The sequence below is a fragment of the Tamandua tetradactyla genome, chromosome 2 (assembly GCF_023851605.1).
Source record: "Tamandua tetradactyla isolate mTamTet1 chromosome 2, mTamTet1.pri, whole genome shotgun sequence".
NCBI classification, from domain to species: domain Eukaryota; kingdom Metazoa; phylum Chordata; class Mammalia; order Pilosa; family Myrmecophagidae; genus Tamandua; species Tamandua tetradactyla.
Window position 1 is genome coordinate 126,315,150 of NC_135328.1, and position 24,609 is coordinate 126,339,758.

At 39.7% G+C, this 24,609-nt stretch overlaps 1 long non-coding RNA gene across 1 annotated transcript; it reads right to left on the reverse strand.

The window, feature by feature from the left end:
• Positions 1-44: 44 nt before the first annotated feature.
• On the reverse strand, positions 45-24,383 carry LOC143662005 (uncharacterized). The gene is made up of 3 exons (XR_013165085.1): positions 24,126-24,383; positions 16,433-16,589; positions 45-207 (listed from the first exon to the last, which is right to left on the reverse strand). It is a non-coding gene; the product is annotated as an uncharacterized LOC143662005 (long non-coding RNA).
• Between the last annotated feature and the right edge of the window lie 226 nt (positions 24,384-24,609).

A 24,609-nucleotide genomic window follows, 5' to 3' on the forward strand; every position in this document is an offset into this window, starting at 1 on the left:
CCGCTCCCGCGACGTCACCCTGCGCGCGCGGACACTTGCCTCCTAGACTGCACCTGCGATGAACCCTGCGAAGCGCTCGGATCCGTGCGAGACAGTAGGCCCTCAGTCGGTGTCTTCCCTGGTCACGGATCCCCCGCCACGGTCTCCCCAAAGCCCCGGGCACCCGGTCCTCCTCCAGACAAAAGAACAAGCTCCATTGTACACTTCCTACAGGAGACACGTTTTAGAATCAAGATATAAAAAGATTGAAACGTGGGACGGGCCACGGTGCCTCAGCAGGCAGAGTGCTCTGGTGCCATGCCGGAGACCCGGGTGCGGTCCCTGATGCCTGCCCATGCCAAAAGAAAAAAAGATTGAAAGTTGAAGATAGTAAATGATATATCGTGCAAACCACATAAAAGCTGGCATGGCTATATTAATATCAGGTAAAATATACCCTGAAGCAAAATATATTACTAGAGATAAAGTTTATAATCATAAAAGGGTCAATCTATCAGGAAGATATAACAATTATAAGCATATAGCCACTCAATAACAGAGCACCAAATTATAGGAAGCCAAACTGACATAAAGGACAGGAGAAAACAGATTAGTTCAATAGCGGTAATAGTAGGAGCATCTGATACGCCACCCTCAATAATGAATAGAAGAGGGAGATGTGAGGGTAGAATTCTCGCCTGCCATGCGAGGGACCCGGTTTCAATTCCTGGACCCTGCACTCCCCCCCCCCCCCAAATTCAACAAATAGTGCTGCAATAACGGGATAGTCGCATGGGAAAAGAATGAAATGTGACCCCCACCATAACGCATACAAGATAAAAAATAGTAATAATGAATAGAAGAACTAGACAAAAGATCGCCAAGAAAATAGGATACTTTAGCTACATTAGAAACCAACTGGACCAGACAGACATTTACGAAACACTCCACTCAATGACAGCAGATTACACATTCTTCTCAAGGGCACAGGAAACTTTCTCCAGGACATACCATATAATAAGACATAAAACATATCTCAGTAAGTTTAAAGACATAGAAATATTGCAGTGTTCTCTGACCATGGTAGAGTCCATTAGAAATGAGTAATGAGTGTGCATGGGTGGTTACAGTGGTAGAATGCTTGTGTGCCATGCAGGAGACATGGGGAGTGATTCCTGGCCCATGCAACTCTTACACCCCCACAAAAAAAGATATTGACAATGATAAAAATTGTTAAATGCACAAATGCATGTAAAATAAACCCACATATTCCTAAATAATCAGTGAGTCAAAGAAGACATCAAAAGAAGAGCCAGGGAACACATTGTGATGAATGAAAATGAAGACACAAGATACTAAAATTATGGGAGACAGATAAGCTCTGTTTAGAGATAAATTTATAGTTGTAAATGCCAATATTAAGGAAGAAAAATTATATGAAATCAATAATCTAACTTTGACATCAAAGCACTCAAAAACAAGAGGAAACTATAGCAAGAAGAAAAGAGGAAATAAAATATTACAGCAGAAATGGATGAAACTGAGACTAGAACATCAATAGAAAAAGTAAATTGAAGTAATAGCTTGTTCTTTAAAACAAATCATCAAAATAAATGAACGTTTAGTAAGACTGACGAAGAAAGAAAGAGAGAATACTCAATCACTAGCATCAGAAGCGAAAGAGGGGAGCGTAATACCAAGCTTACAGAAATAAAAAGAATTATATGGGAATAAAATAAGCAATTGTATGCCCATAAATTAGATAACTTTAGTGAAGTGGACAAATTCCTAGAAAGACACAAACTACCAAAATTGACTCAAGAAGAAACAGACATTCTGAATAGACCTATAACATGGGAAGAGATTGAATTAGTAATCAGAAAACTTCACATAAGGAAAATCTCAGAACCAGGTAGGTTCCCTGCTGAGTTTGAACACTTAAAGAAAAATTAATGCCATTTCTCACAACCTCTTCCAAAAGACTTGAGGAGGTGGGGACGGTGTGAACATTGGATCATGTATCCTGAAAAAGGCATGCTATGGATAATAATCTGTTGGTGTGAAACCATTTACAAATAGGGCCCTTTGAGGATGTTTTGTCTTTGAGGGTGTCAGTTCATTTATGAGTAAGCTCTTCCTAGTGGGCTCCTGGGATGATCCCATGTATAGGGTTCCGTGTTGTCATGGATTGTGACACTGTTGAGTTTACATCCTGTGCTGGTTTGAAAGGATATATGTCCCCTAGAAAAGGTTTTAATCCTAATCCCATTTTGTAAAGCCATTTCTTCTTATTCCTATTCAGCATTATATGTTTGAAACTGTAATTAGATCATCTCCCTGGTGATGTGATGTAATTGAGAGTGGTTGTTAAACTGGATAAGGTGACGACATGTCTCCACCCATTTGGGTGGGTCTTGATTAGTTTCTGAAGTCCTATAAAAGAGGAAACATTTTGGAGAATAAGAGATTCAGAGAGAGCTGAGCAGAATGACATAGCCACCAGAAGCAGAGTCCATCAGCCGGTGACCTTTGGAGATGAAGAAGGAAAATGCCTCCCAGGGAGCTTCCTGAAACAGAAAGCCAGGAGAGAAAGCTAGCAGATGATGCTGTGTTTGCCATGTGCCCTTCCAGATGAGAGAGGAACCTTGACAGTGTTCACCATATGCCTTTCCAGATGAGAGTTTGCCATGTGCCCTTCCACATGAGAAATCCTGAACTTCATTGGCCTTCTTGAACCAAGTTATCTTTCTCTAGATGTCTTAGATTGGACATTTCTATAGACTTGTTTTAATTGGGACATTATATCAGCCTTGGAACTGTAAACTAGCAACTTATGAAATTCCCCTTTTTAAAAGTCATTCAATTTCTGGTATATTGCATTCTGGCAGCTAGCAAACCAGAACACATCCCTTGATTATTGAGAGCCTCGTGCTCAGCTTCTAGACGTCCTCACGGCAGGGAGAAGCAGGCGCAGGAGTGGAGGTAGCCTCACTGCTGCTCCTCCACCCGGTTCCAAAGGGGAACCTGCTCACCCATCCAAGACAGGACCATTGAGGGATGCATGACTCCCTGCCCTTTTCTAATTTCCTTCCATCCCCATTTGCTCATGTCCACTCCCTTGGAACTGCCTCCCCAGATCTCTTCCCCCTCGGCAGCCCTATGTCAAATAGTAAGAGAAAATTCTCCTCTGGTTCCAATAATACACAAAAAAAGAGGCCATGCATATCCTAATGGGGGGTTTCCAGGACATCACCAGGACTGAGAGCGTGCACTCCTTGCTGCTGGGAGCCTGTGTGAAATCACAAGTGTCTGGACACAAGCCTTGGCATAACCATGTAGGGAACTATGGGATGGTCCTGGGAATCTGGGGCTCAACAAGAACTCAGGACATTCCAAGCAGACAGTCTAGAACACTAACTCCACATAGGGCCATGGGAGGGCTTCCAATGCTTCGTGGAGCTGAGGGTCTGCAAACTGTTTCTCTATTTTATTTTTACTTTATTTTTTACCTTGTATATTGATTTATTTTGGTATTAACTTTATCAGTTCCATTACATTTTTTTTTGCATATTCATCATCATGATGATTTCTTGGAACATTTGCATCTATTCAGAAAAAGAATTAAAAATGCATACTGTTTTGTGGGAGTGACTTTTCTGGAGGAAAGAATCCATTGTTTTGATTAGATACTCACAGTAGGCTGTGACCCAAACTTGGTCAGGTGCCACTGATCATAAAAGGTTCAATCTATCAAGAAAATATAATGATTATGAACACATATGCACATCACAGCAGAGCCCCAAAATATGAAGTAAAATTAGAATTGAAGGGCAAAATAGACAGTTCATCAATAATAGATGCATAATTCAATACAGCATCTAAACTGATTGATAGAACATGAAAATAGATCAATAAGGAAATAGAGGTCTTGGACAGGGTTATTAACCACCCAGACTTAGCAGACATATATAGGACAATCTATTCAAATCTTCACAGTCACATATGGGATATTTTCAAGATATGTGGAATGCATATATGTACAGATACAAATGCATACAGATATGTGACCATATGTATAGTCATATACCCAATCTTGACGTATTTTAAAATATTGATGTCATGTAAAGTATCTTTTTTAGACCGTGAAGAAAGGCAGAAATCAATAATGGAAGAAAACTTGAAAATTTAAAAATGTGAGGAATTTATTTGATTTTTTCTGTTTTTTAATTAAATTTTTAATTTTTTAAAAACACCAAAAACACCAAACAAACACAAACATTCTAACTTTTGATCATTCCATTCTACATTTATAATCAGTAATTCACAATATCATCAGATAGTTGCATATTCATCATCATGATCATTTCTTAGAACATTTGCATCAATTCAGAAAAAGAAATAAAAAGACAGCAGAAAACAATTCATACATACCATACCCTCTACCCCTCCCTTTCATTGATCACTAGCATTTCAATCTAAATTTATTTTAACATTTGTTCCCCCTATTATTTACTTTTATTCCATTTGTTCTACTCATCTGTTAACAAGGTAGATAAAAGGAGCATCAGACACAAGGTTTCCACAATCACACAGTCACATTGTGAAAGCTATATCATACAACCATCTTCAAGAAACATGGCTACTGGAACACAGCTCCACATTTTCAGGCAATTCCCTACAGCCTCTCCACTACATCTTGACTAACAAGGTAATATCTATTTAATATGTAAGAATAATCTCCAGGATAACCTCTGGACTCTGTTTAGAATCTCTCAGCCATTGACACTTTATTTTGTCTCATTTCACTTTTCCCCCTTTTGGTTGAGAAGGTTTTCTCAATCCCTTGATGCTGAGTCTCAGCTCATTCTAGGATTTCTGCCCCATGTTGCCAGGAAGGTCCACACCCCTGGGAGTCATGTCCCATGTAGACAGGGGGAGGGCAGTGAGTTTGCTTGTTGTGCTGGCTGGAGAGAGAGGCCACATCTGAACAACAAAAGAGGCTCTCTTGGGGGTGACTCTTAGGCCTAATTTTAAGTAGGCTTGACCTATCCTTTGTGGGGTTAAGTTTTGTATGAACAAACCCCAAGATTGGGGGCTCAGCCTATTGCTTTGGTTATCTCCACTGCTTGTGAGAATATCAAGAATTCATTGAATTTTCCCCCTTTCTCACCATTCCCCAAAGGGGACTTTGCAAATGCTTTTTTATTCACTGCTCAAATCACGCTGGGATTTCTTGGGGCATCACTCTGGACAAACCAACAAAATATGCCATAATCAAGGTACCATGTACTTATAGTGTTCAATTAAGCAGTCTACATAAATTATATTAGGAAATGCACTAGTCAAAATATAGATTTCGTACCAAATAAACATTTTTGCTTTAGTTTAACATATGTTAAAATTTTAAAATATTAATTACCATCTATTTTCAACACCCTGCAGTATTGACATTCCTTTGTTATTCCTCATGCAAAAACACTTATTAATTTGGACATTTAGTCACTATCATTATATACTCTAGGCATTCCTAGATTATACCATCTCAGTCTTTATCATCTTTCTTTCTGATTTCATTTGTGCCCCAGCCCTCCTCCCTCTGTCATTCTCACATTCAGTTTCATTCAGTGTTTTAACATAATTGTATTACAGTTACATAGTACTGTGCTATCCATTTCTGAGTTTTTACAATCAACCCTTTTGCACAATCTGTATCCCTTCAGCTCCAATTAACCAATATCTTACCCTATTTCTACCTCCTGATGGCTTGTGTTACCAATGAAATTCTCCAAGTTTATTCACTAATGTCAGTTCATATCAGTAAGACCATACAGAATCTGTCCTTTTGTTTCTGGCTATTCTCACTCAGCATAATGTCCTTAAGGTCCATCCATTCTGTTACATACTTCATAACTATTCTGTCTTACAGTTGCATAATATTCCAGCATATGTATACACCACAGTTTGTTTAGGGACTCGTCTGTTGATGGGCATTTTGGCTGTTTCCATCTTGTTGCAATTGTAAATATGCTGCTATAACATTGGTGTGCAAATGTTCGTTTATGTCCTTGCCTTCATGTCCTCTAAGTAGACACCTAGCAATGGTATTGCTGGGTCATATGGCAATTCTATATTTAGCTTCCTGAGGAGATCCACCAAATTACCTTCCACAGTGATTGTACCATTTGACATTCCCACCAACAGTGGATAAGTGTGCCTCTTGCTCCACATCCACTCCAGCACTTGTCATTCTCTGCTTTATTATAATGGCCATGTTGGTGGGTGTGAGATGATATCTCATTGTGGTTTTGATTTGTATTTCTCTGATAGCCAGGGAAGTTGAGCATCTCTTCATGTGCCTTTTGGCCATTTGTATTTCCTCTTCTGACATGTGTCTGTTTAGGTCTTTTGCCCATTTTGTAATACGGTTGTCTGTCTTTTTGTTGTTGAGTTGAACAATTTCTTTATAAATTCTGGATACTAGACCTTTATCTGATATATTGTTTCCAAATATTGTCTCTCATTGTGTAGGCTGTCTTTTTACTTCCTTGACAAAGTTCTTTGATGTGCAAAAGTGTTTAATTTTGAGGATTTCCCACTTATTTCTTTCCTTCTTCAATGCTCATGCTTTGGGTGTAATGTCTAGGAAACTGTCTCCTAGTATAAGATTTATAAGATATTTTCCTCATTTTCTTCTAACAGTTTTATGGTCTTAGATCTAATGTTTAGGTCTTTGATCCATTTTGAGTTAATTTTTGTATAGATGGGAGGGTCTATATCTGAACACTCTACTTGATTCCATTGGTCAGTATATCTATCTTTATATCAGTACCATGGTGTTTTGACCACTGTAGCTTCATAATATGCCTTAAAGTCAGGTAGCATGAGACCTCCAACTTCATTTTTTCTTCTCAGGATACGTTCAGCTATTCGGGGCACTTTGCCCTTCCAGATAAATTTGGTTATTGGTTTTTCTATTTCTGAAAAGTAAGCTTTTGGGATTTTACTTGGTATTGCATTGAATCTGTAAATCAATTTAGGTTGAATTGTCACCTTAACTATATTTAGTCTTCCAATCTATGAACATGGTATGCCTTTCCATCTATTTAGGCCTTCTGGCATTTCTTTTAACAATTTCTTGTAGTTTTCTTTGTATAGGTCTTTTATCTCTTTAGTTAAATTTTTTCCTAAATATTTTTTTCTTTTGGTTACAATTGTAAATGGAATTTTTTCTTGATTTTGTCCTCAGATTGTTCTTTATTAGTGTATAGAAACACTACAGATTTTTGAGTGTTGATCTTGTAACCTGCCACTTTGCTATACTCATTTATTAGCTCTAGTAGTTTTGCTGTGGATTTCTGGGAGTTTTCAAAATATAGCATCATATCATCTGCAAACAGTAAGAGTTTTACTTCTTCCTTTCTAATTTTGGGGCCTTGTATTTCTTTTTCTTGTCTAATTGCTCTGGCTAGAACTTCAATACAATGTTGAATAACAGTGATGATAGTGGACATCCTTGTCTTGTTCCTGATCTTAGGGGGAAATTTTTCAGTTTTTCCCCATTGAGGATGATATTAGTTGTGGGTTTTTCATATATTCCCTTTATCATTTAAAGGAAGTTCCCTTCTATTCCTATCCCTTGAAGTGTTTTCAACAGGAAAGGATGTTGAATTTTGTCAAATGCCTTTTATGCATCAATCGAGATGATCATGTGGTTTTTCTGCTTTGATTTGTTGATATGGTGTATAACATGAATTGATTTTCTTATGTTGAACCATCCTTGCATACCTGGGATGAATCCTACTTGGTCATGGTGTATATATAATTCTTTAATGTGCTGCTGGATTCAATTAGCTAGAATTTTGTTGAGAACTTTTTCATCTATATTCATTAGAGAGATTGGTCTGTAGTTTTCTTTTTTTGTAATCTTTGTCTGGTTTTGGTATGAGGGTGATATTGGCTTCATAGAATTTGTTAGGTAGCTTTCCCTTGTCTTCAATTTTTTTGAAGAGTTTGAGCAGGATTAGTACTAATTCTTTCTGGAATGTTTGGTAGAATTCACATGTGAAGCCGTCTGATCCTGGACTTTTCTTTTTGGGTAGCTTCTTAATGACTGATTCAATTTCCTTACTTGTGATTGGTTTGTTGAGGTCGTCAATTTCTTCTCGAGTCAATGTTGGTTGTTTATACCTTTCTAGAAAGTTGTTCATTTCATCTACATTGTTGATTTTATTAGCATAAAGTTGTTCATAGTATCCTGTCATTACTTCCTTTATTTCTGCAGGGTCAGTGGTTATGGCTCCTCTTCCATTTCTGATGTTATTTATTTGCACCCTCTCTCTTCTTCTTTTTGTTAACCTCTGTAAAGGTCCATCAATCTTATTGATTTTCCTGTGGAACCAACTTCTGGTTTTGTTGATTTTTCTCAATTGTTTCCATGTTCTCAATTTAATTTATTTCTGCTCTAATGTTCATTATTTCTTTCCTTCTGTTTGCTTTGGGGTTAGTTTGCTGTTCTTTCTATAGTTCTTCCAAGTGGATACTTAATTCCTCAATTTTTGCCCTTTCTTCTTTTTTTATATAGGTATTTAGGGCAATAAATTTCCCCCTTAGCACTGCCTTTGCTGCACCTCATACATTTTGATATGTTGTGTTTTCATTTTCATTTGCCTCGAGATATTTACTCATTTCTTTTTTTGTAATTACTTCCTTGACCCACAGGTTGTGTAAGGGTGTGTTGTTGAGCCTCCACATATTTGTGAATTTTCTGGCATTCTGCCTATTATTGATTTCCAACTTCATTTCTTTATGATCTGAGAAAGCATTTTCTACAATTTCATTCTTTTTAAATTTATTGAGTCTTGCTTTGTGATGCAGCATATGGTCTATCCTTGAGAATGATCCATGAGCACTTGAGAAAAAGGTGTATCCTGCTGTTGTGGTGTATAATGTCCTATAAATGTCTGTTAAGTCTAGCTCATTCATTGTATTATTCAAATTCTCTGTTTCTTTATTGATCCTCTGTCTAGAGGTTCTGTCCATTGATGAGAGTGGGGAATTGAAGTCTCCAATTATTATGGCAGATGTGTTTATTTCTTTTTTCAGTGCTTGCCTCATGTATTTTGGAGCATTCTGGCTAGGTGCATAAATATTTATGATTGTTATGTCTTCTTGTTGAATTGTTCCTTTTATTAATATGTAGTGTCCTTCTTTGTCTCTTTTAACTGTTTTACATTTGAAATCTAAAATGTTGGATATTACTATATCTACTCCTGCTCTTTTCTGATTGTTATTTGCATGAAATATTTTTTTCCCAACCTTTCACTTTCAACCTATGTGTATCCTTGGGTCTAAGATGTGTTTCCTATAGACTGCATATAGATGGGTCCTGTTTTTTGATCCATTCTGCCAGTCCGTCTTTTGATTAATCCATTAACATTTAGTGTTATTACTGTATGGGTAGTATTCTATCATTTTGCCTTTTGGATTTTATACGTCAGATCTAATTTTCCTTCTTTTTACCTTTACTGATAGTCTTCATTTCTATCCTCTTCTCCACACCTCTCTCTCCTTTCTTTTCATATCTGCCTCTAGTTCTCCCTTTAGTATTTCCTTCAGAGGTGGTCTCTTGGTCACAAATTCTCTCAGTGATTTTTTTGTCTGAATATATTTTAATTTCCCCTTCATTTCTGAAGGACATTTTTGGTGGATATAGAATTCTTGGTTGGCAGTTTTTGTCTTTTAGTAATTTAAATATATCATCTCACTGTCTGCTCTCCTCCATAGTTTCTGCTGAGAAATCCATGCATAATCTTATTGGGCTTCCCTTGTATGTGACAGATTGCTTTTCTCTTGCTGCTTTCAAAATTCTCTCTTTCTCTTTGACATCTGACATTCTGATTAGTAAGTGTCTTGGAGTATGACTATTTGGATCTATTCTGTTTGGGGTATACTGCACTTCTTGGATCTGTAATTTTAAGTCTTTCATGAGAGTTAGGAAATTTTCAGTGATAATTTCCTCCATTAGTTTTTTTCCTCTTTTTCCCTTCTCTTCTCTTTCTGGGACACCCACAACATGTATATTTGTACACTTCATGTTGTCACTCAATTCCCTGAGTCCCTGCTCATAGTTTTCCATTTTTTCCCTATATTTTCTTTTGCTTGTTGGATTTCAGATGTTCTGTACTCCAGTTCACTCATCCTATCTTCTGCCTCTTGAAGTCTAACATTGTATGTTTCCATTGTTTTTTTTTTATCTCTTCTATTGTACCTTTCATTCCATTAAGTTCTGCAATTTGTTTTTTCAGACTTTCGATTTCTTCTTTTTGTCCATTTCTTGATTTCTTTACATCCTCCCTCAATTCATTGATTTGATTTTTGATGAGGTTTTCCATGTCTGTTCAAACATTCTGAATTGTTTCAACTCTTGTATCTCATTTGAATTGTTGGTTTGTTCCTTTGACTGGGCCATATCTTCAATTTTCCTAGTGTGATTCATTATTTTTTGCTAGTGTCAATGCACTCATTATCTTAATTAGCTTATTCTATAGATTGTTTTCACTTCTTTTACCTAGGATTTTCTTGCTAGATGACTTTATTGTCTATCTGTTCTTTGACATTCATTTCTGCTTATTCTGGACCATTATCTTAGGCTTTGTTTAATAAAGCAGAATTTTTCAGTTCTTGTTTTCTTGTTCATTGCCCTGCCTGCATGGTGCCTTCCCCCACCCTCCACCCCCCACCCTTAAGAGGATCTACTTAGGTATTATAGACCCCAATCAGATTTTCCCAGACCAAACTGGCCTCTTGTCAGGAGGAAAGAGTCACCTGCATCAGTTTTCCCTGAGGGTGAGACCCAGCAGATTGAAAGACTTTCCTGTGAAGTCTCTTGACTCTGTGATTTTCCTATCCTCCCCAGTATGTGGTGCTTGTCTGCCTGTGGTTCCCACAAGCATATGGTGATGTGGTACCTTTAACTTTGGCAGACTCTCCCTGTTGGGGTGTGGTAGAGACAGAGAAGAGGTTGCATGCTGGCTTTAATCACTACACTTTTCCAGACCCTGGGGTCTGAATTCTTTGAGGGAGGGAATCCACCTGAGCTGTGCCCCCCCCCCCAGCAGAAGGCACAGGCTCCAAACAAGCACTCAAACAAGTTTGTTTCTGCCTATGCCTGGGGCAGTTGCAGCCTGAGAAGCCCTACCACTGTATCCAAAGGCAGTCAAGCCTTTGTAGAAACACAGCCCCCAAAAATAAAGAAAAAAATCTTTCTCAGAGCAGAACCCCTATTCCTCAGGTTTGCCAATCAAGAGCATAAGTTGGTATGTTGCTTTGTGTACCTTTAGATCCTATGTGCCCCCTCTTTTCCTTCAGGGCCCAGACCCTTACAAGTATTCTGTGCTATCTGATCCAAAAAAACTGTTTCTTTTTTTCTTTCTTCTTTTCCCATCAGCCCTGCTCCCTCAGTACCGGGACAAAAATCAGCAACCTCTGCTTTGACCAGGTTCAGCTTAGCTGGGGGCCTATTTTTAGTGGTCAGAATTTGTGAATTAATTCCACAATTGGCATTTGGCTGTGCTCAACCCCTGCTGCTGGTGAAGTCTCTTTCCTTTTCCCTCTGGGAAGCAGTCTGTGGGGGAGGGGTGCCATTGCTGCAGCTTGGGGAACTCACGGTTCTGGGGGTCTTGCAGCCAGTTTAGCTGGTCCAGACTGGGGTACACTGTGCGTCCGGTCACTGACATGGCCCCAGCAGTTGTTCTGTTCTGTTCCTGGCTATTTAGGAGTTGTTCTGGAGGATGAACTAAATCCCACATGTTGCTAAGCCACCATCTTGGCACTCTTAACATCCACTCTTGATTGAGTCACATCTTCAGGGAGGTGATCTAATTACAGTTTCAAGCATACAGTACTGGATATGATTATAAGAAATGGCTGCCTTTACAAAATGGGATTAGGATTAAAATATGGCTTTTCTAGGGTACAAAAACCTTTTAAAATCTCTGGACCCTAAAAAAGACATGTTTTCCCCATATACAAAATACATTCATTCCATAACAATATCAGAGAACTTTAAATCATTTCAGTAACATTATAAATTCAATTCAAGGTTAAAACTAGTTCAAAGTTGCCTCATAGTTAGCTACAGGCATTGTTTGTTCCAAGCAAAATTCTCCTTTGACTTTGGACTTGTAAAACTCAGAACAAGTTATTTGCTGTCAACATACAAAGGAGGGACAGTCATAGGATACATAAACCCATTTCCATAGGGAGAAACTGGAGGGAAAACAAGAGTCACTGGACCCATACAGTTTTGAAAACGTGCAGAACACAGTCCATTAGATTTCAAAGTCAGAGTCATTTACTTTGAGGCCTTAGAAAGTGGCAGTCTCACCCTTTCCAAGCCTACACAGAGGCCCACCTCTCTCTGAATGCAGCCTTGCGGGACATTGGGGAGACCACCTTTTTCTTGGCTCCACCCTCTCCAAGGATCGAGATGGCACCCAGGCTCTCTGCCATATCCGGGGCACATGCTCAACCCCTCCATGTGGTGGCAGCCAGGCTCTCTCCAAACTCCAAGGGATGTGCTTCACCCTCCCCAAGGCCTGAGGCAGCATTACTCTTGCACTGCTATGAGATGGAAGGCCCATCTCTGCCTTCAGGGAAAACTCACCCTTTCCACATGCTTGGGTGGTCCACTCTCCTGGCCTGAAGCTTCCTGACTTCAGACCCCAGCCTCCATGGCTTTGCCTCTGAAGTTATTTTTCCTCCAATGTATCCCTTCTCTGTCCCTCTCAGTCCAGACTGGCAGTGGTTCTCTTCATACAGATTTATACGCTCATCAGCTTTCCATGCAGTAGCCTTGGATTATGCCCATCAGACATAAGGAGTTTCCACAAGTCCCTCCTGGATAACTCCATCTCCAATCTTGGCTTTCTCTGAAATGGCTGACTCGTTCCAAATTTGGCTAAAGCTTCATGTGGGGCACTATTCTCTGGAGTCTCCCTTCCTGGAAGCACAAAATTTTCCAGAAAATCAATTTCTGGTTTCTTTGTGCCAAAGAGGTCAGTTCTCAGCTTATCTCTTTCATGTCCCATTTCACTATAAGCTGTGAAGAGAAACCAAGCTGCTCTTTCCAAGTTCATGGCTTTTAAAATCTGCCTTCCAGCCAAAGCCACTAGTCAATTTTGCCAGATTATCTGTGATCTGAAAACAAGGATTAACTTCCTTCCAGTCTGCAATAACACAAGCCTCATTTCTATGTAGATCCTGGGCAGAGGTATCTTTAGAGTCCACATTTCTACCAACAGTCTCTTCAAAGCATTCTAGGCCTTCTCTATCAAGCTCCTCACAACTCCTCCAAAATCTTCCCCTTATCCATTTAAAAAGCCATTCCAACATGTTTGGTATTTGCAAACTGCAGCAGCACCCGACTCTAAGTACCAAAATCTTTTCTAGTTTGCCAACAGCCAGAATGTAATATACAAGAAACAGAATGGCTTTTAAAAAGGGAAATTTAATAAGTTTCTAGTTTACAGTTCTAAGGTCAAGAAAATGTCCCAATTAAAACCAGTCTATAGAAATGTCCAATCTAAGGCATCCAGGGAAAGATACCTTGGTTCAAGAAGGCCGATGAAGTTCAGAGTTACTCTCTGAAGTGAGAAGGCACATGGCAAACACAGTCAGGGTTTCTCTCTCATCTGGAAAGGCATGTGGCAAACACAGCATCATCTGCTAGCTTTCTCTCCTGGCTTCCAGTTTCATGAAGCTCCCTGGGAGGCATGTTCCTTCTTCATCTCCAAAGGCCACTGACTGACAGACTCTCTGCTTCTTGTGGCTGTGACATTCTGTTCTCCTCTCTCTGAAATCTCCTCCATTCCCCAAAATGCCTCTTCTTTTATAGGATTCCAGTAAACTAATCAAGACCCACCCAAATGATTGGAGATATGTCTCCACCTAATCCATCTTAACAACCATTATTGATTGAGTCACTTCTCCAGGAGATGATCTAATTACACACAGTACTTGTGCTGGTTTGAAAGGATGTATGTCCCCTAGAAAAGCCATGTTTTAATCAAAACCCCATTTTGTGAAGACAGAATAATCCCTATTCAATAATCTATGTTTGAATCTGTAATTAGATAATCTTACTGGAGATGTGATTTAATCAAGAGTGGTGTTCAGCTTGGTTTAGGTGATGACATGTCTCCACCCATTTGGGTGGGTCTTGATAAGTTTCTGGAGTTCTGTAAAAGAGGAAACATTTTGGAGAATGAGAGAGATTCAGAGAGAGCAGAGAATGCTGCAGCACCATGAAGCAGAGAGTCCACCAGCCAGCGACCTTTAGAGATGAAGAAGGAAAATGCCTCCTGGGGAGCTTCATGAAACCAGAAGCCAAGAGGGAAAGCTAGCAGATGATGCCATGTTCGCCATGTGCTCTTCCAGCTGAGAGAGAAGCCCTGTGTTTGCCATGTGCCTTCTCATTTGAGAGAGAAACTCTGAACTTCATCAGCCTTCTTGGATCAAGGTATCTTTCCCTGGATGGATGCCTTAGATTGGACATTTCTATAGACTTGTTTTAATTGGGACATTTTCTCAGCCTTACAACTGTAAACTAGCAACTTATTAAATTCCCCCTTTTAAAAGCCATTCCACCACCCTCCCCCTCTCTGCATGAGACATGACTCCCAGGGGTGTGGACCTTCCTGGCAATGTGGGACAGAGATCCTGGAATGAGCTGAGACTCAGTATCAAGGGATTGAGAAAAACCCTAGAATGAGCTGAGAATTAACATCAAGGGATTGAGAGAACCTTCTCGACCAAAGGGGGAAGAGTGAAATGAGACAAAGTGTCAATGGCTGAGAGATTCCAAATAGAGTCGAGAGGTTATCCTGGAGGTTATCCTTATGCATTAAGTAGATATTACCTTGTTGTTCAAGATGTAGCAGAGAGGCTGGAGGGAACTGCCTGAAAATGTAGCGCTGTGTTCCAGTAGCCATGTTTCTTGATGATGATTGAACAATGATATAGCTTTCACAATGAGACTCTGTGAATGTGAAAACCTTGTGTCTGATGCTCCTTTTAGCTACTATATCAACAGAAGAGTAGAACACATGGAATAAAAATAAATAATAGGGGAAACAAATGTTGAAATAAATTTAGTTTGAAATGCTAGTGGTAAATGAAAGCGAGGGGTAAGGCGTATGGTATGTATAATCTTTTCTTTCTCTATTATCATTTTATTTCTTTTTCTGTTGTCTTTTTATTTTTTTTTCTAAATCGATACAAATGTTCTAAGAAATGATGAATATGCAACTATGTGATGATATTAAGAATTACTGATTGTATATGTAGAATGGAATGATATCTTATTGTTTTGTTTATTAATTTTTTAATTAATAAAAAAGTTAAAAAAATAAATCGACTTACATAAAAAAAAAGCCATTCCATTTCTGTTATATTGCATTCCAGCAGCTAGCAAACTAGAACAGTACTGAATAGGGAGTAGAAGAAACAGCTGCCTTTACAACATGGGACTAAGATTAAAACATGCCTTTTCTAGGGTACATAAACCTTCTCAAACTGGCACACATGTGAAACTCTGAAATCTGCTCTACAACTAATTGTGGTGTTGTGCTTTGAAATTTATTGCTCTTTTGTATATATGTTATTTTTCACAAAAAAAAGAAAAAAGTTGATTGTGGGTGACAAAAAAATATTTAAGCCTTGTAGCCTCCTATTATCTAGACCAGCTAGAAGGAAAAATCTGAGAGGATCATTTGGTAGCCCATGACACACTCTGGGATCTGTCCTATTACTGCTTGTTGAAGAGTTCTTTGAAAACTTTTGCCTTTTTATTTCTTTGCTTTGCATATATGTTACACTATACAATTAAAAAGTTAAAAAAAAAGATGAACATGACACAATGAGACGAATAAACACTATAAAACTTTCTTTCTTATATTCCACCTAACTTAGGAAGACTAACTTTGCACCTTTCCAAACAGACCTCCAGCCTATGGGTCACAAGCTCACAGATGAAAGGTTGGGATGCATGTTGGGGCAGATTCCCCTGCCCCAGCACTGGCCTCCCCATCATGCTGGACATTTCTGGGTGTGGAATTGTTATTGTTACAACCACATGGAGCTCAGTAGGGCAACCCATCCAAGATTGTGTCCCTCATCTAAATACAGAGTCCAGATCCCAACGCCCTGATACAGTCACCTGCACCCCACAGTCCATCACCCCACAGAGAAGGGTTTTTGCCCTGGCACCAGGCACTGTAGCCAACCGCACACTCATCCTGTCCACTTGGGGACTTTTCAAAGGTGTGGGTAGCTGCTCCTAGGTGGACTATCCAGGCCTGAGTCAACCTGATTGGTCAGGAGTGGGGTGAGGGGGATGTCCCCAGCACCCATATCTGCTTCCTTCCTTTCTGCTCACAGAAATTCTTGGACTCACTTGGATGATGCAGGAGTTTCCAGCTTCATCTCATCATGACATTGGGGAGGGATATGAAATGTGACAGTGCTGTCTCTCATCTGACATCTAGGGGTTCTGCAGACAACCATAATGGGTTGGGTCTCCTTTGCAGTGTCCTCTGGCTGTTACCATATCCCTGTAGAGAAAAGAAAGGCCCTGGTTTGGAGGCATTGATTCTCCCACTGGCAGCCAGGCCCAGAACTGTGTGTCCAAGTGCAGGCCAAATCCACATGTCAAGTCCACCCTGGACTCTGCAGCCCCACTTCCCCTCCATGGTCCAGGGAAGAGAAGAGCTTGCCATGAGGAGAAGGAAACTTGGAAATAGGGTAAAGTTATTGACCTCTGGGAGGTACAGAAAGCTTCTGGAAGACTCTAATTTTGCAGAGTCACTCCTCTCAAAATCAGTTCCCACTGCGAGGACCATGGGGTCTTGTTCCCCGCAGGACAAGTGTAAACTCAGAGATGGTCCAGGCTGAAAGTATCCTGTGGCCTGGGACCCTAACTCAGTCCCTTCTCCTAGGCAGGACCTGAGATCCTGCCATGGGATCACATCTGCTTTGTACTCCAGCTATGCTCCTGAACTCACCTGCTCCCTCCCCTCCCCTGTCAGACCACCTTGACCCTAATCACACAACTGTCTGACAGCAGAAAGTTAAACAACTTGGACTGTAGGGAAATAAAACACTTCAGACAGGAACTATTCTTAGTGTCCCACTCATGTCCAACTGCCTGGGGAAATAAAGGTGATAATGAGAAGATAATATGAACAGCTATATGCTGAAAAGAACTAAACAATGTAGATAAAATGGACAGCTTCCTAGAAAAGTATGAACAACTGAAAGCATGACTTGAGAGGGTGAGGCACATTCCCTGGGGGTGGTGGAGAGCCTGGTCCACCACCCCACTGTTCTGAAGGGTTGAGCTTGAGCCCTGGAGATGGCAGAGAGTCCAGTTGCCACCCACATGCTTGGGGATGGTGAGGCCAAGAACAAGGTGGTCTTCTCTGGGTTCTCCAATGTTCCTAGACCCACCCCAGTGTTTGGAGAGAAAGGGCCACTGTGTTAGCCCTTGATAAGGGTGTGTCTGCTGCTGTCTCAAGTCCCAAGGATGAAACATCATTCTATAAATGATTCTCACACCTTGAAAGCTAATGGAGTTTTCCTGGCTGTTTTTTGGCACCGGTTGGTTCAATGACCTCTGTTTTCCTTTCAACTTCTCCCTATGAAAATGGGTACTTTCATCCTATGACTGTATTTCCTTTGTATACTGGAATCAGATAACTTATTCTGAGGTTCAGAGGTCAACAACCAGAATAGAATTTTGCCTTAGGAGAGAACATGACTATAACTGGCTTTGATGAGATTCTGTACTCTTTTTCGCTTTGTATTGTAACTGAAATGATTTGTCTTTATTCTTAAAGTGTTTATTAAGTTACAAGTTTTCAGTTCTAAGGCCATAAAAATGTGCAAATTAGGGTGCATGGTTGGTTCAGTGGTTAAAATGCCTGCCTTTCACGCAGGAGACCCAGGTTTGACTTCTGGACTATGCACCCCTCCCCTCAAATGTGCAAATTAATGCACAAACAAGAGGATACTTTCTTGGAGGAAAGACATCTGGCATCCAGCTTCTGTCACCTGGGAAGGCACATAGAAACATCTACTGTCCCTCCCTCCTGGCTTCTGGTTACAAATGGCTCTCTCAACTCCTGTGGGTCCTTCTGGATCCTCCTGGGGTATTCTCTTTCTTAGCTTCTTTTAGCTCTCAATTTGCTGATTAACACACAACTTGAATGGGCAGGGTCACATCTGCATGGAAAGGGCCTAATCAAAACGTCCCACAAAAACAGGTCTTCACCCAAGGATTGGATTAAAGCAGTATCAACTTTTCTGGGATACATAACAATTTCAAACAAGCAAAATGACTTTCACTAAATTTCTAATTAGTGGGATTGGAGGAGAGTGTGTCAACATGAATAGAGCCACACAAATGTATGTGCATTATGTCTAGAAAATCTGTTGAAGGACATATGAGAAACAATTAACAGTGGTTCAATCTGGAGAAGCATACTGGAGATCTGGGTGGCAGGCTTACTTCACACCAAATAATTCTCTGAAATAGTTCAAAGATAATATGTATCAGATACAGGTTGAACTAATGCTGTCAGAAATAAAAATATTTGCACAGTGCTAATACTTTACAGTTTGTAAAGTATATTCTCATCATTTCTCCTGCCCCATCATTCTGTAAAGGAGGCAGGACAGGAACAGTGGTTCCCAGGTGGCAGACTGGGAAGGGACATGTCCGAGTCTGGACACTAATTCAGACTCAGTCCAAATTCCTTCTCTTCCCTACAGTCCTGATCCACCTTCCACCCACATTCATGCGACTTGCTCTGGTTGTCCTCAAATGCTTCACTGGAAATCTCCTGGTCACTTGTTTATTTTTGTTTTATTTTCCAGCACAAACTTAAGGTACATTATTTCTAGAACAATCATCTCCTTTGAAGCTAATATTTTGACTCCACAATAAGAACACAAACTTCTAATCACATGTTTGGACACAGTGAGCCATTCCTAGTTTCACAGCAACCAGGAACAGGAAACTTGAGATCAAGAACTTCTGGACACTCATTCATTCATCAAGAGACAGAAGAGGCAAAGGAAAATGGTTTTCTGTTTTGAAGGTGGTTGTGAAAGCTGATTTTCTACAGGTGTAGGAAAAATTTTAACTAAACTCAACATTCTATCATGATTAAAGCAGTCAAGAAATTAGGCATAGAAGGTCACTTCCTTATCCTATTAAAAGGCATCTAGAAAAATCCCACACCTCTCATTCTACCTAATGGTGAAAGACTGAATGCTTTCCTCTAATATCAGAAACAGCAAAAGCAAAGTATGCTTCCACCAATTTTATTCAACATTGTATTAGAGGTTCTGGTCTGGGTAATTAGGCAAGAAAATGGAATAAAATCATCTGTGTTTGAAAGGAAAATATAAATGTATTCCTATTTGCAGATGACATGATCTTGTTTACAGAAAATCATAGGTAATAATAATAATAATAATAATAATAAAAAACCCTCCCCAAATTGACCAAAAGATTCAATGCGATTTCTATTAAAATCCAAGCTGAATTTCTTTTTGGCAGAAATTGCCAAACTAATCATAAAAATCACATAGAAAGAGAAGGAATCCAGAATAACTAAAACAATCTTGAAAAAGAGCAAAGTTGGAGGTCTCATAGCTCCCAATTTCAAAAGTTACTACTAAGCCAAGTAATCAATAGCATGGCCCTAGCTTAAAGAGAGACCATAGATGAATGCAATGCAATTTAGAGTCCACAAGAGGAAGGAGACCGAGGGAAGATTTAGTTTCTGATGCTCAAGGTGGTAATATGTGAGCATTCCTTGGCAGACCTGAGGGGCACAGTGTTCTGTACGACCATTCAATGGGATCAGAGGGCTAGGTCCTTCCTTGGTGGGGCTTTGCTTCTGCAGAGCCTGGGGACTTAGCTCACTGGTGCCTGGTGTGCCCAGATGACCTGGAATGGGATCACTATTACAACACTGCTCCAACAATCCTTACCCCAACACTGGCTGGGGGGCCTGCAGGATGGATGTGGGGAGAAGATAGGAGGGGAGGAGAGGAGCTGGACTTGCCTTTATCCCCAGGCCACTGCTGGCCTCCAGGTCTGGCCTGACTCTGCCTGTCCCCTGGGGTGGCATCAGGAGATGAGGGCGTCTGGGGAGATATGCAGTGACTGCCAGGTCTCCAGGCTCCCCACCCCTCTGGACCCAGTTTCTTAGGGTGCTGCCTGGTTGAGCTGGGGATGTCCTCAGAGCTCCAGTGATTGTGGGGAGTGGATGAGGTGGGCAGATGGTGATGAGATTGCATGGGACCAGCTGCACATAGACAGCAGCACATTGTGCATGTGCACAAAGAGGCAGGTCCTGTCCATGCAGGTCCTGAGCCCTGAGCAGACCCGGTGTGCCTGCCAGGCAGTGCATGCAAAGCCTGACTGTCTCCTCCCTCCCTGGTGCCCACCTATATCCACCTATTGTGGGGGGGGGGGGGCTGACAGTGCATCCAAGCTAGCTGAGAGGTCCTGTTGTATGTCCATGTCCAACCCCTCAAGGTAAAAGTGGGAAACTGAGGTACAGAAAGAGGCAGAAACTGGTCTAAGACAGAAGAGTTAGAGTGCAGAGGAGAAGGAAGACCAAGTAGGATTCATCCCAGGTATGCAAGGATAGTTCAACATAAGAAAATCAATTAATGTAGTATGCCATATCAACAAATCAAAGCAGAAAAACCACATGATCATCTTGATTGATGTAGAAAAGGCATTTGACAAAATTCAACATTCTTTCCTGTTGAAAACACCTCAAAGGATAAGAATAGAATGGAACTTCCTTAAAATGATAAAAGGAATAGATGAAAAACACACAGCTAACATCATCCTCAATGGGAAAAAACTAAAAACTTTCCCCCTAAGATCAGGAACAAGACAAGGATGTCCACTATCACCACTGTTATTCAACATTGTGTTGGAAGTTCCAGCCAGAGCAATTAGAGAAGAAAAAGAAATACAAGGCATCAGAATTGGAAAAGCACTAAAACTCTCACTGCTTACAGATGATATGATACTATCTGTTGAAAACCCTGAAAAGTTCACAGCCCAACTACTAGAGCTAATAAATGGATATAGCAAAGTGGTAGGTTACAAGATCAACACTCAAAAATCTATAGTGTTTCTATACACTAATAATGAACAATCTGAGGGGCAAATCAAGAAAAGAATTCCATTTACAATTGCAATGAAAAGAATAAAATATTTAGGAATAAATTTAACTAAAGAGACAAAAGACCTATACAAGGAAAACTACAACAAATTGTTAAAAGAAGTTGCAGAAGACCTAAATATATGGTGTTCATGGATTGGAGGACTAAATATAGTTAAAATGTCAATTCTATCTAAATTGATTTACAGATTCAATGCAATACCAATTAAAATCCAAACAACTTACTTTTCAGAAATAGAAAAACTAATAACCAAATTTATCTGGATGTGTAGGCTGCCCCAAATAGCTAAAAGTATCCTGAGGAAAAAAAATGAAGTTGGAGGTGTCAGGCTACCTGACTTTAAAACATATTATGATGCTATGGTGGTCAAAACAGCATGGTAGTGGCATAAAGACAGATATACTGACCAATGGAATATAATAGAGTGTTCAGATACAGACCCTCTCATCTGTGGAAAATTGATCTTTTATAAGGTTGTCAAGCCAACTCACCTCGGACAGAACAGTCTCTTCAATAAATGGTGCCTACTCTGGGATCTGTTCTGTAACTGCTTGTTGAAGTGTGTTTCAAAAATTACTGCTTTTTTTCTTTGCTTTGTATATATGTTACATTTTAAAATAAAAATCATTTAAAAAAATAAATGAACGTTGCCTAGAGAACTGGATATCCATATGCAAAAGAAAAAGGATCCATATCTCACACCCTATACAAAAATTAACTCAAAATGGATCAAAGATCTAAACATTAGATCTAAGACCAGAAAACTGTTAGAAGAAAATGTAGGGAAATATCTTATAAATTGTATAGTATGAGGAGGTTTCCTAGACCTTATACCAAAAGCAAGAGCATTGAAGAAAGAAAGAAAGAAATGGGGACTCCTCAAAATTGAACACTTTTGCACATCAAAGAATTTCATCAAGAAAGTAAAAAGACAGCCTACACAATGGGAAACAATATTTGGAAATGATATATCAGATAAAGGTCTAGTATCCAGAATTTATAAAGAGATTGCTCAACTCAGCAACAAAAAGACAGACAACCCAATCACAAAATGGGCAAAAGACTTGAACAGACACTTCTCAGAAGAGGAAATACAAATGGCCAAAAGGCACATGAAGAGATGCTCAACTTCCCTGGCTATTAGGGAAATGCAAATCAAAACCACAATGAGATATCTCACGCCCACCAGAATGGCCATTATCAATAAAACAGAAAATGACAAATGCTGGAGAGGATGTGGAGAAAGAGGCACATTTATCCAATGTTGGTGGGAATGTCAAATGGTATAGCTGCTGTGGAAGGCAGTTCGGCAGTTCCTCAAAAAGCTAAATATAGAATTCCCATATGACCTGGTAATACCAGTGCTAGGTATCTACTCAGAGGACATGCGGGCAAGGATGCAAACAGACATTTGCACACCAATGTTTATAGCAACATTATTTACAGTTGTGACAAGATGGAAACAGCCAAAATGTCTATCAACAGACAAGTGGTTAAACAAACTGTGGTATATACATACAATGGAATATTATGCAGTCATAAACAGAATAAATTGAGACATTATGCTGAGTGAGATTAGCCAGAAGCAAAAAGACAAATACTGTATGGTCTCACTGATATGAACTGACATTAGTGAATAAACTTGGAGAATTTCATTGGTAACACAAACCATCAGGAGGTAGAAATAGAGTAAGATATTGGTAATCAGAGCTGAAGGGATACACATTGTGCAATAGGATAGAACATAAAAACTCAGAAATGGACAGCACAATGCTACCTAACTGTAATACAATTATGTTAAAACACTGAATGAAGCTGAATGTGAGAATGATGGAGGAGGGCTGGTGGCACAAATGAAAATAGAAAGAAAGATAGATGATAAAGACTGAGATGGTATAATCTAGGAATACCTAGAGTGTATAATGATAGTGACTAAATGTACAAATTAAAAAAAATGTTTTTGCATGAGGAAGAACAAAAGAATGTCATTACTGCAGGGTGCTGAAAATAGATGGTAATTCATATTTTAAAATTTTACCTTATGTGTGAGACTAAAGCAAAAAATGTTTATTTGGTACAAAAATAATAATAATTAAAAAAGTACAATGGGTTTCAGATATTTCTGATGCAAAGAAAAATAAATTCAAGCCAGGGTAGCGTCGTATTTTGGGGTTAAAATTAACCCCAATTTTATTGAATTGTGTTTCTAAAGATAGATCTTTTTCACTCCACAAATGCATTCTATGAGCCCTAAGATACTTTAAGATATCTATGAAGCAAAAAGCAGAAACTAAAAGCAACCCACAATCCCATCATTGAACACATCTACTATGAATATTTAGTTTCTTATATTTCAATGTATTTTGATTAATAAAAAAGATATATTTACATGTAGACATAGTATTTACTATATATGACATTTAAGACATCTAAGATTTACAATTTGAATCAGTCTGTATATGGCACAAAATTCACCTAAATATTATTAGCATATGTATGTTCTTACATGTTAAAATAGTTTGAGAAAGCCATCTCTTTTGAATACACTTTCATAACATTCCATCTTAAGAAAACTTATATACAAATTTCCTCCCTGGTTTGTATTTAGGTTTCCGATCCTTTTGTGTTAATCTAAAGCAATACTGAAATGAACAGTGACATGGAATATTAGGGATGTATCTGTGAGGACATTTTTCATTAGAAGAGGTAGTAAACCTATTTGATTCATGCATCAGCTGCTTTCCCTCAAGAGACCACCAAAAGCATCTATCACAGACCTATGTACCTGGGAGCATCTTTGTTTACTGGATTCACAACATCTCCAACGATCATTGATTTTTCTTTACTTCAGTCAGTAAGTAAAATAATGTTACCTCATTTTGGCTTTCACTTGTCCTTGGATCATTCATGCATTCTTTGGGATTTACTGGTTAGGGCAAAATCTTCTTTACTGATAGGTTTCCTTCTGCCAGGTTTCTTTTTCTCATTGATATGTTCATCCCTTTCTGACAAATTTGTAAGAGACTGTTAGAAATTAGGAATGTGTAACCTTTGCTTTTTAAAACAATGGGGCCCACAAAAACACCCCAATTAGAAAACACCTTCTCAACCCAAAAAGCCCACGGCAGGGACCCCACCGACTCCCAAAGTGCCGCCCCCAGCCAACCACAGCAATCCCCAGCCCCTGAGCTCTGGGGGACCAGCCGTGACCCCCAAACCGCCCCCGGCCGACCCCCGCCACCCCCGGCCCCTGAGCCCTGGGGGACCAGCTGTGACCCCCAAACCGCCCCCGGCCTGCTGGGCCCCCCCCACGGCGCTGCCCCCAGGCTCCCGCCATGGCGCGGGGTCCCGGCCTCT